Genomic DNA, 19,193 nt, shown 5'->3' with positions numbered 1-19,193 from the left:
AGCAGTACTGTCTAGATTACATTGAATTCCTGGATATTACCAGGAGGTTAATGGAAAACCCATAAGCATATTCTGTATGTGCACGCACAGCGACACTTGAACTTATAGAGTTTAGCATAAAAATGTTATACTTTTTATTTACTTATTGTTTTTACATGACCTGAAATCAGGGACTGTTTTATGCTGTTTCATAAGCACCTTAAGTTAGGTAGGGAGATGGGGAAAAAACAGCAGCAGGGAGCATAACTCACAATAAGGATAAAAAGAAAGGAGACAAATGAGAGGAAAATACATTAGATAAATGCATCCAAATGTGAGGCCTGATCATCTGGTTATTTTCTTGTCTAGTACAGTATCCAAAATGTATTCAGAATAAGAATTTATTCAAAATCCAAAAGATATTTGCATGTTAGTGAAAAACAACATACAGTGCTCCAAAAACACAATATCCTAAGAGGTACAGAACAACTCAAGCTTCAAAATATTATCCTGGAATTAATAGGTGCCCTCTTAGGATGAAAAGCGGATGAAGTGGTGGAGTACTTTGTTACTGAGTCCCCTCAAATAGCAAAATAGTCAGATTACTTCAGCAGACAGACAACAGTGGTTTAGATGTAGCCAGCTTTATACACTTGTTTTGAATGAGTCTCCAATACTATGTTGTGATAGTTGGTCTTTGTTATTATTACCTATTTCTATTTTTGTGGTGAATAGGGGGCTTTTGTAGAACTTGGGAACAAAGCTAGGTGCTTTGAAAGCATGTTGTAAGACTGTGGGCTTACACTACGGAATGTAGGTTTAGATGGGATATTAGAGAAAAAAATATTCACCTAAAGGGTTGTCAAGCACTGGAAAGGGTTGCCCATGGAAGTGGTTGAGTCACCATCCCTGAAGATACTCAAAAAACCATGTAGATGTGGTGCTTAGGAACATGGTTTAGTAATGGACTTGGCAGTCCTGGGTTCATAATGGTTATGCTCGATGATCTTAAAGGTTTTTTCCAACCTAAATGATTCTGTGATTATATGATTCTAATACACAGTTGAAACAGCCAAAGATCTCAATGTGAGTTGAAGGGATGTGAAGGAACTATGCTGAAAAGACTCATCTCAATATATAGCAGCTTAGGGAAAGGATGGGAGGACTCAGCTCTCAACATTCCCCCTTAAGTGCTATGTCTCCTCTAGTCCATAATTCTGCTTTCAAACCACTTTACAGGAACTTGTTCAAACCTTAATTGTCACCACATTGCCCTGGTTAGTGGGAATGGGATATGGACCTTCTGTTCTCTGACGCATCAGTCAGCACTTCAGCAGCGCACTGCCTTCCTGTAGAGCAGCAGCAGTTTATGTCATGGATAGCTGTTGGATCTTTCTGTGGTTTGGTTTTTTTTTTTTTGGTTGGTTTTGTTTTTTTTTTTTTTTGTCACTGTTGTTGTTTGTAGGAAGTTTTTTGTGTGTGGTCTTTTCCCAGTACAATCCAATGAACCACCTGTGCCTAGATGAGAGGTTTTTCCTCAAATAGTCATAGACTGTCAGAATCCCATCTGCAAAAATTTAGTGTGCTTTTGATAACGTTGAGCTATCTTCCTTCTTGTTGGGAGACTTTCAGTATTTCTCCTCTCTAACCACTGCATTCAGTGGCCAAATGACTGTGGCACACGTTGTCCAGGAAGCTAAAATAGTGATAACGCAGCACCATCTGCTTGCACATTTTGGCCAGCTGCAAATCACTGCACCCACACAAATACATTCAAATTCTACCAGCTTCCGATTTCTTTCCCTTTGCATCCCTTCTATCTTAGAGACAATTAATTATTTATCATTGGGTTGAAAGAGTGCTCACAAGCGGTCCCACCTCCAAAGACCAAAACTCATGAGGCTAGATACTGGAATTAAAACAAAACATGTCCAAAGAAATTCCTCTGAAAAGATGAGCCAGACAAACTGACTGGTAGTATTTCTGAGTTTAGCTGTTGTACACATCACTTTTAGAACTATGCTTTGGAATAAAAACTTGGAAGAAAACTTGGAATTATAGCTACATCAGCTGTAGCAGTAGGGGACATTAAAGTACCAAACCAAATCAAATCACCTTTCCTGACAGCCTAGGTTAAAAGATGGGAATAAGCAATACAAACCCAAAACAGTGTGTTGCAATAATTAAGGTGCCAGTAACATTTTTCTCCTCATTTTTTCCACTATTTGTTAGTAAATGATTTATCTATCCTATAAGTAAGAGGACACAATTTTCCAATAGCCTTAGTTATTTCTGAGTACTGAGTCTGTCATTTTGATTATAAGAAATACATTGTGGTCAATTCAAATATTAAGACTTTTGAGACTTCTGAGTAAGAATTATTATTGCTTAAGTTTCAATAAGGATTTTGATTATAAATGACAGTGTTTCCAGTTGCTACCAAGAAACTATCTCCTTTATAAGCATAAAAAATACTGTATTGACTTGAGGATAAGTTTAAATACTTAGTGTATGTGTTGTTAATACAGTAAGTTCTATTCTCTGAAGCCAGGTCAGAGGTGTGAGGCCACTGTAGTAAGGCAATTGGCAAGTTAGAGGGGTTTACAGCTGATCAAACAGACAAAAAAGAGTTTTCTATAAGACAATAAAGTATTTTCTATAGTGCTGTCATTTTACTGTTTCACATATGGTTTGCTGACTTTTCTATCGCAAATGTAATTTTGCAAGCTTATCCAGTTTAGAGAAATTACTCTGGTTAACACTTAGTTTGAGTGTAAGAACTCAGCAGAATAGAAGAAATACTTACGTTTTAATCTCAGTGCATTCAGCTTCAGTCACAGTGTACCGTTAATAATTCCTTTGGTATAAAATCTGCAGATTCAGTCACTGACCTGATCTTGCCATATTGCTAGTCACAGTTCCTCTCTTCAGGCACTGATACAGGCCCTGCTGGGAAGACTAAAAAGGAGCAGCTAGCCTTTTGTTGGCCCCTTCAAACCAGAACCCTGCTGTGACCCTGCTTCAACACCTGTTTTCCTGTTACAGCTCTGCTCTTTTCCTCCTTCATCTGAGAAGCAACTGCAGGACTTTCATGCTCTTCCCATGTCTGAGCTCTAAGCACCACTTTGCTGCCCTTTAGCTTGAGACTGGATGTTTTATAGCACACAAAAACAAACAGTTGGAGGGCTGTTAAAAAGGGGGCTCTGAGTAAAAAGAATTTCCTCTGCAGTATGACTCTGAAGAGCTTGTATTGTAAAATTAATTTTCTCCTGCTAAGCTACAAAACTAGTGCAGCCAAAGGGTCCTTCATGTCAGGGAAGATGCAATGATCTTTTATCCCTCAGACCTGTGGTCAGAATCAATGCAGAGGTTAGTTTACCAGCAGCTGCTGGATTTCCTTGAGAGCAGATTGCATTCTTTTAAAACTACCCTTTGGGATTTTATTCAAGACTCCCTTCTCTTTTGTAAGTTCTAAATGATTTGTCTTATTGTCTTTCAGTTTATATACCTGCTGCTAAGCTTCTTAAAAGATTAAACTGAATTTGCTCCCCTTTCAAGTTAGGGGTGTAGTGAGTGAGAAAAAAATTTGATGATATTCTACATGTCGCTGATCAGCTTAAAATTATGTATTATCACTGTTTTTAACCACAATGCCATTCATAATCCTAATGAAAAAAGGGGGAAAATCCTATCCATTTATGTGCAACTTTCCCCAAGGCCAAACACTGCTGTTTGCATTAAGAGGAATGTAAATCCTAGAGAAGTTAGACCGCCACTGAAACTCAGTCTGTCAAGCTGCCTAAAACTGTTTCTGGTACTGTAGACCGAAGCAAGGTCTCCTGGGAAGTCGCTCGATGTGTCAGAGGAAGCATGCAGTCTATGTGCACTGCTGTTCCAGAGAATTTAAGGACCTCCATGATAGATTAATTCAGCCCAGACACTGTTCCAACAGTGCTGTGATAATTCTGACGCATATCCCTTTACCCCAAAGGAGAGCCACACTCATTTACTCAAATGTAATTTCTCCTCTGACTGACAGCTGTTGCATTTAGAGATTAAAAATATCCCAAACCTACAACACTTCAGTTGTTGACATCTTAGCACAAGCAGCAGGCAATCATAAAGCCTCAGATTAATAGGGCTTCGGGGCAAATTTGCTTTTTTCCAACAGTTTCTGTTTCATTCTTTTGTGTCCCTCTGTTACCATAAGGTCTGTTTTGATAAATTAATTTTTAATAAAGAATAAGATTTTTACTGTACAAAAGTTAAATAATAAACACGGGGTAAACATGCAAATAACTATCAACAGATGTCCACATTTAAAAAAAAAAACACAACAAACAAACCAACAAACAAAAAACCAACAAACAAATGTGGTTTTGTTTTCCTAAAACACATTTAAGAAACTGTTTGTTTAGGATTTGTTACTATATGATTAGTGTTTGCTAGTAATGTATTGAATACATAGTATCACTTCTCCCATCTTACTCAGAATGAATGTATTTTATAGAACTACAAACCCCAGGATATATATATGAGTTGGGTTTCAGAAGAGTGTAGATTCAAAGTTGATTTTTAATAATCAGAAAAGAATTTACTGATCTGATTTTCTTTTCTTCTCAGTTTTCTGGGGAAACCTCCTATCTTCAGTTTGTGTGTGATATTTTTAAGTTTAGAAATTGCCTTTAAGCACACTCACAGATGCAGGTTTCTCATCTTACTGAGGAGAAATCAGTTTTCCATGGCTGTTCTCTGCGTAGAGTTGGGGATATAGTAAATAAAGTTGACTCTAATATTTATAACTATTTTTTTAAAAAATAAAAAATATCTTACTTAGAAGTCAATGAAAAATTTAAAAGAAAATTACTAAAGTAAAGCAATGTATTCTAAAGCAACCAGTGGCTTTTTGTCGTTGTTCTTGCCTACACAAAACACAACATGTGAAACTAAACTGGGTATGGACTGAAGGATTAATCAGATCTTACTATTTTATTTTAGGGATTTTGACTTTTCTGGTCTCATTTTAGATGGAAAAAATTTGACATGTCAAAAATTCTCAAATGACAGAAAATTTGTTTCCTGACAGCTATACTGATATGATCACATTTGTATAGCTTCAGGCTATAAATTAAGATATTCTTCCAGCTTTTTGGAACTGATGTATGGCAGAATATTACAGAATATTTTTCAAAGTAGCACAGAAAAAGAGTTCTTATTATTCATACTAAATGAAAATGGTATTTTAAGTAAAGTATATGTTTAAAATTGGACATAAACTTTGTGTCATGATAGTGACATTCAAACCTACGGGATAAGACAATACAATAAATTTTTCTTTGCCACTGAAAGATTAGCTCATTCTTCTTTCTATATATGCTATTGTTGTCAATGTGTCACTATTGGTTTTCATTTAATTACTTGTTCAAGATAATGATAAAACTGTGTTCTCACATACAAATATATTATGAATTACTGGCTTTTTACACATACAAGCAGCCTTTTAACATAGCACAGGCTTCAAAAGATAGATTGAGCCACGTTCTCTGTAGTGAGCAAACACATATTTTCAGATCTCTCGGTGAGAACATTCAGACCTTTTAGAATGTGTATGGGGGGGTTGCTTGTTTGTTTTTCTCTTTAGCAAATCAGGTGGGATGTTTCAAACAGGATCTGGGGAGGTGTTTGAAGACATCATGTTGTGATGTATGCTACATGATTCAGCTTTCAGGATGCTCATGGTGAGAACAACCCTCAAGGATGGAAAACCTGTATTTAAAAAAAGAAAAAAAAAAAAAAAAGAGCAAATACCTTAGCAAGATCACAATGCAAATACAGCAAACAGAACAGGCAGAGAGATGCCAGAAGAGACCATCTTTCATACAGTGCAAAGAAAGCAGTCCATGCACTTCAAGAACCATGTAGTTATTTATGAATTAGTGAAAAATTGATACACACTAACTAAACACTGAAGAGGCAACTGGACACCCAGTTCTTTCTTGAATACTCACTGCTTAATGCTTTATTGCCTAAGCCCATTAGCACTTTGTAGCATTGCCCTGGATTATAGGGTGATACGAAGTGCATTCCCCAATAGAAAAGTTGGAAACTTTCTCAAAACAGTTTGACGTGTACTGTGAATGAAATGTGCAGAGCAGTGCCAGATTTTTTGAAATACCAGTGTTGCAGCCTGCTCCTTTCCATCTGTAATCACATTCCTGTACTGAATCCTTGTTCAAACCACCCTTTCTTTTTTCCAAACACGGGAGCACCTCATCTATAATATTCCTAATGTTAGGAATGTAAAGCCTGATAAACCAATTATATCAGTTTAAATGTCAATGACTGGTCTAGAGTGCATGATATTTGAGATAATGGGAAATTTTGTGCATCTTTGTGAGAGAGTGCCAGGTTTCTATGTTTCTTTTATGTAACCTAGCTTCTTCCTTGCTTTTGCTTTCTGAAATAAACTATGCATATAACAACCTTAACTTGCTTCAAGAGCAGAATATATATATTTGATCCATTGTAATTGATTTTCTTTCATATCTTACAACTACTTTTCTGAATAAACCCATGCATGTTTACTCTTATCTTACGGATATATCAGGACAATTGTGTGCAGGACAATAGTGTGACAAGGTTTGTCTGTGTTATAGGCTATTAAAAACATGCACAATTTGAAAGGTTCAGTCACTTCTCCATGGTTTCTTGATGTCCTGAAGCCAGTTGAGGTAGGCATGCCTGCTATAGCCTGGTTGAATGCTTCAGTCTTATTCTTCACAAGCAGATTAACAGTACAGTATATACGTACATACTGGTTCCAGGGCTTTCCAGATCTGAAACTGTTGATGTATGGTGAATTGCCTGTCTGAATATGCACAGTATGTATCATGTGCATCAGTTATGCCATGTGCACAAAAGCTGGGTGTACAACACAAGTGTTAGACAGCAGCATTTCCTAATCATGAACAAAAATACGTGAGTCTCATTCAGTTTGGGAGGAGAACTTACATTACTCCTTTCTACCAAAAAGCTACCTCAATGTCTTTTTTGAAAATTACTTAGATTTTGATGAAAGATTTAAGTGACAAGCCAAACAAGAACTTTTCCCCTTTAATTTAAAAATTGAAAACAATTTAAGAAAGCAATCTTGATACTTTTCTGAAGATTCTTTTTGTTTCCTAGGGTTTTAATATCTTTAAATTAAAACTAAAATAAGAATCCAGAAGGCATAAACCCTCCATGGAAACTACTTTTGACTCAAAGCAAATTTTGTATGTCAGGTAAAACTGATAGAAAATTTTCAGTTGTCCATAGCAAGAAGACATCCCAGAGACTAAACTAACATAGTATGTGTTTTCAAGATCATGATTATACAAACCATTTGTGTTCACAATGTTTGAAAGTTATGGTTGGATGGGTTAAACAATGCAATAGTTAACCTCTTCACAAATATATAAATATCTTGATTACAGAGATGTCATTTTCCCTAACATCCTATCAAATGTCATAATGTCTTCGCACTGGTGCCACCATTCCCTCTGGTGGGACATTACCATGCCCACTGTTCACCAGTTTTTTTGACAAATGCAGCAAGAGACGGATATGGGGCTCTGCTGGCAAAGGAGCTCTCATCCTATTATCTGTGATACAAGAGGTACGTATGTATGTTCCCATCTCACTAGCAAATAATTTTTTTCTTTTCTGGTCCTCTCACATCTGTGACACTGCCTTCAGCAACCATTTTGTTAGTCCAGCTACCCTATAATCAATCTGAAAATAAGCTGATGCTCTAACTATGGAAAACTCCATCTACTTCACAATACAGTTGCTCATAACTGGGATGACATTGCTGAACTCACAGAACTGAGTGCCTCTGTAGAGAACATCTTTGTCTAACTTACATGTAATAGCCCAGATTTCAGAGAGAGGGAGGTGTTCTCTGCTACCTGTGCTTACAATGTAAATCACCTTATAAAAGCTATATAGTGCAATCTCTATTGAAGTTTGAAGAAATATACCTTTGTGAGCTTTTCTGGTGCATTATATTAGATTTTTCAGCCTTGAACTGCCAGATACACTTGGCAACCTAAATTGGCTGTAAATGCATTTTAATTTGGTCAGCATGCTTTCATTGTTTTCCATTATTCTGAGTTAAACAAAAGATCCGGATAATACAGGTAAGCCAAAAAGCAGCAATATCTTTTTTGATGTTCAGTTTAGCTTAAAGTTTTATAATACAAATCCTTAAATTGTCATAAACATTTTATAACAACGTTTTCTTCCAGAATGTCTGTGATTTGTATTTGTGTATGATTGAAATATGTTCATGAGAGGTTCTCAAAGGAGTTTGGAGAAGTTAGAAGTACATATTTATAGTTCCAGAAATTATTATAGTGATATATTATCAGAAAATCAAGCACTATACATTCAGAAAATATAATGGTAAGATTTATTTTAAAAGAAATACAAACTAATGTTAAAATACGTAAGCCAAGACTCTAAAACAGTCAAAACTTTCTTTTCCAATGATGTTATAGAGGAAAAATAGGAATGAATGTCTCATTAAAAGACACCAGCAAACTTATACATTATACCTAATTGTATTTCCTGCTATATAGGTGTGGTTTGTTTTTTGTTTTTGTTTTTTTTTAAAAAGAGTTAATGCTGTTTAATGGCCTTGATTATGTGTATTTATGTAATGTGTTTCATTTTTTTAAGATCACATATAATTCTTAAAATCTTCTGAAGGACATTCAAACTTCCTGACGAAAATCCTGCATCCATTGGAGCCCATGACAACTCATATTATGACTGCTACAGAGCCAAGTTTTCATCTCTTTCTGCTGTATTAACCTTTAACTTTTAAGGATCTTTGGGGTTTTTTTTCACTTATATCCTATATTCCCAATCAGTAATTTCAGCTCATTTTAACACTCTTTAAACATGGATTGTATGTCACCACAGACAAGTTCTCTGGGTTTGGGAAGACATTTAGTATAGCCTATTTTCATCGGAACAGGATTTTTTTAAAAAAAAAAAATATTTTTTCCTTTCCCTGTTTTTTTCTCTGGAGTCAATCTTGTGTAGCCAGTGGGTTTCTCTAGAAGTTGGAGTTTCTACAAAAGTTCCTCCAGAAAAGATTTTGAAAAAAAAAATTTGGATGAGGAACTATAGGAGGGAAGTTGGTTAAATTACATGACTATTTTTTTTAATCTCAAACATTAGGCTGCTAAGATGCTTATTTGACTTTGTGAGATGACTCAGCTGTATAAAGTTAGTCACATGTATCCCTGCCAAACTGATATTCTTGAAGTCTTTTTATCTACTTTATATTCCAAATTCTTCAATAGGATCCATTCATTCTTCAGTAAGAATTTGGTGGGAAACATCATTATCTTTACCTATTGGAGTAACAAGACCAAGTTCTAAATTTCAAGGGCATTTTCAATTATTGTAATTGAATTGCATTGTCAAGCAATATGTGAAAAGTGTTTCTCACCTACATCATATCCAGCTATAAACTGTTGCATATGTCACAAAGTCTGGTCCTTCTATTTTCTACTGACTTTAACTGTTACCACTCCAGTAACATCGGGATTTGCATCTAAGCATGTTCATCCAGCAGAGCTAATCTCTGCAGTCACTGTGAGATTTTTCATACAAATTGTGACTATACAGAAATAAAATAACTTTGGGACAAGGTTTGCATAGCCGGTAGATGGATTTGATGTAATCCTAAATAGCTTCTGTGTTATTCTGTTTCTTAAGGATTGCACAAGTTGACATGTTTCCTTCCCTTTCCTTCCTCATTGAAAGTTAAATGCTGGCTTTTGTTGTGTTTTCTTTGGAGCCCGGGATATCTATTTAAACACCTGCCTTGGTATTTTGAATGAAATTCACAATATGCTTCTGCCAGACACTGGGACATTAGAAATGCAGCACTGAACAGAACACATCCTGTTATATTGTAAAAAGGAATTTAAAATGTCAGTTTACTCAGTCAGGTGAGAGTAATCCTATTCTAGGAAGTAATTAGATGAGTTTACAGCTATTAGTTTTCTCAGGTAAGGATGATTAGAGAAAGGATCTTATTTATTTAAATAAGTATGGGGCATTATTATTATCTGTACTGCCAGGGTTTAAGTCTTTGCTGTCACTTGACAAAAGGGTTTTAAAAAACTACTCTCCTATGCTAAATTATTCTGCATATATTAGAAAAAAATCTTTGCTTGCATCAAAATTACTTGGTCCTATGTAATCCTAGATTGCATTGTATTTTTTCATATCTTAACCTATTTTTCCCTTGCCATTCTCTTTTCTTCTTGGGTTCTCTTCACATTCAAATGTGGCTAAGGGACAGAGTTGACAACCTATTCTTTGTAAAGCCCCATCTCATAACTAAATATGTTTCATAGCGGTATTTTCTGTTCCTTTCAGCTATTATTTGACCAAAGGTGTAGTACTTAACTTAGTGTTATGATTAGAGAGCAATAAATAACACTAATTTTTTTTGAAAGAAGGAGATAACTATAGGCAGGAAGCATAATAAAAGTCAAGCAAAAGGTGACCCAGGAATAGTTTAAAACAGTGCTGAAGCTGTCCTCACAGAATAAGTCTAACTTTCACATAACTAATATAAAAAGTTTCATGTTTCTTTTTTAGTTTGAAGGAATCAAGTTACAACATTCCAGTGAAAACAAAATGGTTTGTTTTTTGAATCTGAGTTACTAATGCAAGTTAAAGCCTTGAAGAAGGCAAGAGTTTACACTGACTTGTTTACTATGAATATTACAGGTTAACTTGTCTTGTCCTCACGTTAGTAGAACCTTGTCGTGAAGCCACACAATGCTTACTGGAAGGTAAGCAGGGATACAGTAAGATTCCATCATTCTTCACACTATACCTCATTCTCATTTGAAAATAATTTATTGAAAAAAGTGTTTTGTTTTTAAATGTGGCTTATGAGCTATAGAAAGAATTAAACACCCAATAACAAGACTGCTGGAGGAACGTGAAGAATTTGTTAGATTTGGCATCTTGAGGTGCCAATGTTTCTGTAATTATGCTCAGCTCATTCTACAGTTCCTCGGTCTCCCCATATTTAATAGCTTTGAACTTTTTCTATTTTTGAGCTAGAAGAAGTGACTCTAGCAAATTGACTGCTTGGTTTTCCAACTGATTTTTCTTCTAGTGTCTTTGGTTTGGAAAGAGAATGAAGCATTGGGTCCTTAGGCAGTCAAAGAATAAGCATGAAACTTCAGTTTTAAATAACCGATCTTGACAACTTCCAACAATCCACGTAATTTTTTTTTTCACCACAGACATCTTCGGCATTCTCATATTTTATTTATTTATTAATATTTTTTTTTTTATAAATAAACTTCCACCATTCCATTCAGGAGCTCACAGGGCCTTCTTACTTGAAGCAAAAGCCACGAGTAAAAATTCATTGCAAGGTAATATTTTATGTAATATTTGATCACCATAGTTTGAGGAAAAACAATACTCCAAGAATATACCTGATGCTTTATTTTCCCTTTCGATATTTTTTTTTTAAATGGTCATGCAGAACGTGAAACAAGAAGAAAAATAATGTTTTCAGTAACTAATAATGCCAAACAGTCTTCAGATTCTTGAAAGCTCCTTTTCTTCATTTAAAACCAAAAAACCACAAAAAAATTTAGCTATACAAAGTCAGTGGAAACATTTTTAATCTGATTCTCAGGCTACTATGTCACCAATTATTGCTTTTTATGTTTTATGGGCAATGCTCAATTTCTACCTAAGAAGCTTGTTTCACTATCAAGTGAACTATTAAGGCCTTCTCAAGAGCTCTAAGGTAAATAGTACGAGGCTGACAGATCACTTTGTCAATAGTGGTGTAGGACTTTACAATGAACTTCTGGTATTGCTTATTGTTGTTTTAATTCCATCTCTGTTTCTGTAGCTTCAGATTTTGCAGCTAATAACAACAGATTGTAGGTAAGGAAGTCTTCTAGAACCTCTTACTCTGGTAGGTCTCACTGACTGGTCTTGTTTTGAACTTGCTTGAATGCTTCACACCTATATATTTTTAAATCCTTGTTTCATGACTATAAAATAAATTAGGAATTTAGGATAGTAGGATTGGGTGAAGTATGCTTTTTGCAGCATGAGAAATAGGGAGATATTTTTCTACATTGTATTTTTTTCTGGTTTTGTGACCATAAAATCTGAAAAAAACCATCAGCTATGTATAATTTAGGAAATTCTCCTCTTTCCTCCTTAGATTCTTTCTCCAGTGATGGATGCTTTCACAATGATTGATATCTTAATGGAATATTCATCATCTACATATACGTCAAAGGTGGAAATGTTATTGTTCACTGTTGTAACTTTTATTTTTTAATTTGTTTTTATAAAGTAATGTTAAAAGGCACTATAAGCGCCTTCTTGTTCCGACTATTTATCAAGACACTAAAAAATGTTGTAATCTAACTCTCCCCTGTATTTCTGTAAAGAAGGTCACTTCTGAGTGTGTTAAAGTTTACCTATGCCTCATATTATTAATGGTTATGCACGGTAATTCCTAGAGAGTATTTCTCTTTCAGGTAACTGTGTGATTCTTACTTTATCTTCTGCTGGCAGCGTAGGTGTTTTCAGAAGATTCTTTTAAACTTGATAAATACAAGATCAGTTTTATGGGAATAAATTCAAGTACTATGTTAAATAAATTGTGGAATGTTAGAACAGAGTGAAAGCTGGAATGCTATACAAATATGTTTGATCAACTGACAAACTTATGGCTCATAAACTTAGTAAAATATAGAGTTCGGCAATTTTTTTGACAAAACTGTGATTGTAGAAACTGAAATCTATAGGTAAGAGGGATAACGTAAATTAATTTTCCATTTTGAAGAAACAAAAATTTTTTTACACATTGCCCAAAACTATCCTATTGAAATGATGAGAAAAAAATTTTTAGGCTTAAATAATTTTTAATCTTTTTCATTTAAAGTGTGATTTGAAGTTTAGTCAAAACAGAATTCATGATTAAATTATTGATATGAAATCGAATACAATGTTTCCTTCCTTTTGTTTTGCAGAAAGTTGAAGAAAAATATATATATTGAGAGATTAATTAATAAAAAAATTGAGTTTTTAAAATACTTTCCACACTTGAAGTTGACCCTTTTTTGAAATTTGAAATGCCATGTATTTATTACAAAGTGGAAAACTGTTTCCTGACTTCATTTAAATGTTGAAAATTACGAAATGTATATTGCTGAAAAATAAGCTTTATTTCATAAATATTGGATATTTTTCTTGATAATTATTTCCTTAAAAATATATGTAGCCCTTGTAAAACAGCTGTGGTTTCTTCACACATACTAATTATTGTATCAGCCTTTAAAGTGCATCTTTCTATAGCTGTATTAAAATCAACTGTTCCTTGATATATGTGACTGGCTTGTGAGATAAATACAGCTAAACAGTGAGTGTATCTACCTAATGGCAAATTTTCTGGCCACCCGTTCTGACATTGCCAAGGAACTGTAACTATTAATTATCTGATTAATATTAGTTTTTGGAAAGCTTGCTGTCATTTATATCCAATTACTTATAGAAGCAGGCTGTTTCAGTAAATAGTAATAAGCAGAGAATAGAGGACTTTTTCCTTTTCCTTAACAAACAAGGAGGGCAGGGAGGTCACAACATCCCTGGTTCTTCACATAAAGGGAAAGTACCATAACAATTTAAATCAGCTTTCTAGCAGGCAATAGACCAGAAAAGAATTTGCTGGAGGGAGAGAAATAAAAAGTGGAGAGGGAATAATTTATTATTTTTTTTTAATGGGCATTTAAGTATCGCTTTGATAAGGATGTTTCTAAATTGTTTTCCTTTCCTTTTCTAGTCTGGTGGAATAACAGGAAGGAAAATGCTGGCAATGCAAAGGAAAGAAAACCAAACCATTTTGCATTTTACTTTTATTTTCTGATTTATAAAATATATGAAAATAAGTCCAAACCTTAATATATCCTTCAAAGACAAATTATGATTTTTGACCTCTCTATTAAAAGGAGTGGAGGACCAAGAGTCTTCAGCTTGTCATACATCTTTGATCCAATTCCACTATAATAAGTAGCAGGTTTTCTTATGACTTCAGTGAAAGCTGAAGGAAGCCTTGGCTAGGAAACTGATTAATTAAAGTCTCATTGTACCTGGACTTTGCCCTCCAGCATTTTCATTTTACTTTTCCTCAGCAGCAATGCCACTCTATTAAAATGATCTTAAAACTAAAGGCTTTGTCAGCTATGCAGACAGAGTCATCAAAGGAATATTTTGGTACCGTGGGAAGTGATTTCATGGACAGCATTGCCCATTACAAATTTCAAAGATTACGAGTCAGAAAATTTCATAAGACTTCAGAACTGAATAGGGTTTTTTTACGTTGCATATTTTTATAGAATGAATTGAAAGGTGTTTTGGGAAAGACTTTCACTTGAAAAATGTTAATTAATCTATTGAGTCACCCTCTTGCACACTGCATGTTTGGGTTTTCTTGGAATATTTTTTTCCTTTATCTCTTGCTGCAATGCTCACACAGCTTGATTCATCCAGCCATCTTCTACTCATCCGTTCTTTCCTGCAATTCCTTCATTTTCTCCTTTTACCTCATCCTCTTTCTTCCCCTGATCTTGCTCATGACAATTCTGTTTTGCTCTCTAAATCTTCTTGATTGTCATCTCTTTTCCGTCTCTTTTCTTCATGATAAAAACATGTATTCTTCCCTCCCAAAAAGTCCTTCAAGTGACCATCTTGTTTTTCCAATAAGCATCTAATCTCCATTTGCTCTTCCACCATTTAAGTCAGTGGATACATAGTATTTTGCAGAGTTTATCTTCTCACATTCCTCTTTATCCAGAAGGGTTCCCTGAACTGTTTTTGTCTACCAAGAATATTCTTACTTTTTGTTAACATCGTCATCCTGAATGGTTACTAAGTTCTATCTCAATATCATAATTCTTTCAGAAATTTACCAGACATTAAATCTTTCAGTTTGTTCTGTATAATTCCTCTAAGACAATTCCTTTGATGACTGCCTGCAAAGCTAAACTCCTGTCTCAGCTACTATATCATACTACCTACCCTTGATAAATAATAAATATTTTTTTTGGAGATTCATATAAACTCCTGCCAATTTATTTATATTCTATTAACAAGGCTGTGAATGCTTCCTTGTTTTTGTTAAGGCCATCAATCACAATCTCTCACTCTGCTTATCATTCATTATTCTCTACCAAAATGTTACTTGGAACCCCTGAGAAGATTAGACATTAGCCCCCATTGTTATTTGAAATAAACAGCTTCACAATTCTTTATAATGCTTGCCCTCTAACTTAGGAGAAATATGAGTCCAGGTTTCGCATTGTTACTTGTCAAAATCCTCTTTTTCTTTCATTTGTCAAAAACTTCTGCAGGAAATTTGACAGTATTTAGGCTGTTAATGTTTCAAAATCCCTGCAGCCAGGGCAACACATATCCATAACTTTTGCCTTTATTCATATCATACTTCTTCTATAACTGGAGTGCAAGCTATGTGGTACACAATTTTTTAATTATTTTATACCAGTGCAGCATTGCCTCCTTTGATGCTGGTTCAGAACTGTGACATTAAAGTAACATAAATAATTATAATCAGCAGAAATCAAATAATTATATTTTTTTTCCCCTGCAGAAAAAAAGAGCATTATACTCACCAACAGTCTTAGTGGAGCTTTATTGTAGCCAACCTGTTAGGAAGTCAGAACCCTAGGGATTTAACTCCTAGAATAAAAACCTAAGAGCAGCCCTAACAGGTGAGACCAAAAGGTCATCTAATCCAATGTCTTTTCTCCAGCTGGGGACAGGGCTAACAAGATTCGATTCTGCATGGAGAAGGTGAAAGGTCCCAAAACTTTAGTCTTTATTTGTTTCATGTTTGTGATGAAATCTTTACATCTGTCCATTGTCTTGACACAAAACCAAAAATGTTCTGTTCCCTTCATACATAGTGTTTACATCTGGGTTTTTAAAGTTACCTATTTTTCTAGACTGTTTTCAGGAAGATCAGTACAATATTTAATGTTTTTCTCTAAACCATGAAAGGTATGATTTTCTTTGGTGGGGTACTATTTCTGTCTTTATTAATAAGGCCCCCTGTGAATTACCTTGTGTACTCTGATGTCTTACAAATTCTGGACTACCTTGCACAAATTGCATGACTCTGCTGCAGCATGCATTTCTTTTCATTGATAGGAATTTTCCCCACACTCCATCTTGTTATGCTTTACCATTTTATCTTTTGAATTCTAGATATCAGTGAGGATTATTTTCCAGCACTGCCCTGGCTGTCTTCAGAAAGAGTAGTCCTCTCTGAAACCCACAATAACACCTGCTAGCAGGTGAGCTGAAGGCTTCTGATGTAGTCCTTTCAGCCCAGGAGGTTTCCTTCCTTTACACTGTTTTGTGGGGGGTTTCGTTATGCAGATGTCCTCTTTCAGAAGGGAAGACTTCCCAATATCACCCTAGAAGTCAAGTACTGATTTTTATGATACTTTAAACTGTAACACTTCTCACTTGAACAAACATTATTCCTCTGTCAGGTGGTATGAGCAAGACCTCTGAATAGAGAGAGACTAACTGTGGGAAAGCTAGCTTTGTTTCTATGACCCTAACTAAGGTTAACAGGCCACAATTGTCATCTGTATATGCATCAACAGATTTTGGTTCTAGCTAAAATACTGTATCTTTCCTTTCCCTTGCATTTTTGGCTCCAGAGCATCCAGTGTGGATGATTTCACTACACTTGTACAGATACACATGCAAACCTCACACATAAATGTACAAATTTCCTGAGTCTGTTGCTACAGTTATGATAAAATGCAATAACAAGTGTTTTATTTGTTTGTTTGTTTGTTTCGGTAATTGCATATTTCTGCACCATATTTGAGTCAGTTGAAGGACAGATTAATTCCAACTTTCAAAAAGTTTGGGATTTTGGCCATATGCATGAAAATATGGATGCTGGATTTTGCTTTTTTTCACCTGTGTGACCTACATTCTTCTATTAGTTTAGTTTTCTGGTAGCTATTGTTTAATTCATGAAGCTACATATTTTCATGATATATGATCCAATTTTCTGTTTCATATCTGAAGTTGTTAAGTGTTAAAGTATGAGTGTGAAGTAAATTTTTCTTCCTATGGAACATCTTTGGACTATGGTGCTAAGTAGACAGGATGATTCATTGAATTACCAGAATTTGTGCAAAATATGTCAATGAGCGTTCAAATAGATCAACATTTAAATAGAGAAGAATCTAGTCTGAAGACATATATTTATATTATTTATTTGGATATTGACTTTACAGAGGGATAATTTAGCTTGCATCTAGATCAAATGGTTATTCCATTGGTAAGAAAGATCATATAACTTCTGTTCTTATTCCTTAAGAAAATCTTACAAAGATTTACAAGCTGTCTTACAAAATCTGGTTAATTTGAAAATGTGTTTGAGGGATCTGTCACTTTTTGTGTAATCAATAGCCTTGGAAAATGTTCAAAAAGTGTTTTTACTGTTCCATTGTGCTTTTTAAATCTCATGTTGAAAACTCCGTAATTTGACCTATCATTAAATTTCAGTCACAGAGTCACAGAATCACAGAATAGTCAGGGTTAGAAGGGACCTCTAGAGATCATCTAATCCAACCCCCTGCTAAAGCAGGTTCACCTACAGCAGGTTGCACAAAGTTGCATTGAGACAGGTTTTGAACGTCTCCAGAGAAGGAGACTCCACAACCTCTCTGGGCAGCCTCTTCCAGGGCTCTGTCACCCTCAAAGTAAAGAAGTTCTTCCTCATATTTAGATGGAACTTCCCGTGTTACAGTTTGTGCCCGTTGCCCCTTGTTCTGTCACTGGGAACCACTGAAAAGAGCCTGCCCCCATCCTGTTGACACTTGCCCTTAAGATACTTGTATGCATTGATAATATCCCCTCTCAGTCTTCTCTTCTCCAGGCTGAAGAGGCCCAGCTCTCCCAGCCTTTCCTCATAAAGGAGATGTTCCAGTCCCCTCATTGTCTTCACAGCCCTCCACTGGACCCTCTCCAGTAGTTCCCTGTCTCTCTTGAACTGGGGAGCCCAGAACTGGACACAGCACTCCAGATGTGGCCTCACCAGGACAGAGTAGAGGGGCAGGATAACCTCTCTCAACCTGCTGGCCACACTCCTCCTAATGCGCCCCAGGACCCCATTGGCCTTCTTGGCCACAAGGGCACACTGCTGGCTCATGGTCAACTTGCTGTCAACCAGAACTCCCAGGTCATTCTCCACAGAACTTCCTTCCAGCAGGTCATCCCCAGCCTGTGCTGGTGCATGGGGTTGTTCCTCCCCAGGTGCAGGACCTTACACTTGCCTTGATTGAACTTCATTAGGTTCCTCTCCACCCAACTCTCCAGCCTGTCCAGGTCTGGCTGAATGGCAGCGCAGCCTGCTGGTATGTCAGCCACTCCTTGTGGTTCTGTATCATCATCAAACTTGCTGAGGGTACACTCTGGCCCTTCATCCAGGTCACTGATGAATAAGTTGAACCAGACTGGACCCAGTACTGACCCCTGGGGAACACCACTACTTACAGGCCGTTAGTTACACTCTGCACCACTGACCACAGCCCTCTGAGCTCTGCCATTCAGCCAGCTCTCAATCCACCTCACTGTCCACTCATCTAATCCAAACGTCCTGAGCTTACCTTGAAGGATGTTATGGGAGACAGTGTCAAAAGCCTTGCTGAGGTCAAGGTAGACAACATGCACTGCTCTCCCCTTGTCTACCCAGCCAGTCATTCATCATAGAAGGCTATCAGGTTGGTCAGGCATGATTTCCCCTTGGTGAATCCATATCGACTGCTCCTGATAATCTTCTTTTCCTCCACACACTTGGAGATGAACTCCAGCATGAGCTGTTCTATCACCTTTTCAGGGATAGAGGTGAGGCTGACCAGCCTGTAGTTCCTGGGTCCTCCTTCTTGCCCTTTCTGAAGACTGGAGTGACATTGGCTTTCCTCCAGTTTTCAGACACCTCTCCTGTCCTCCCTGACCTTTCAAAGATGACAAAGAGTGGTGTAGCAATAACATCTGCCAGCTCCCTCAGCACTCAGTGGTGCATCCCATCAGGGCCCTTGGATCTGTGGGTGTCA

Source organism: Falco peregrinus, chromosome 3 (assembly GCF_023634155.1).
Source record: "Falco peregrinus isolate bFalPer1 chromosome 3, bFalPer1.pri, whole genome shotgun sequence".
In the NCBI taxonomy this organism is placed as follows: Eukaryota; Metazoa; Chordata; class Aves; order Falconiformes; family Falconidae; genus Falco; species Falco peregrinus.
The sequence above is the reverse complement of the archived record's forward strand: the minus strand, read 5'-3'. Positions refer to the sequence as shown.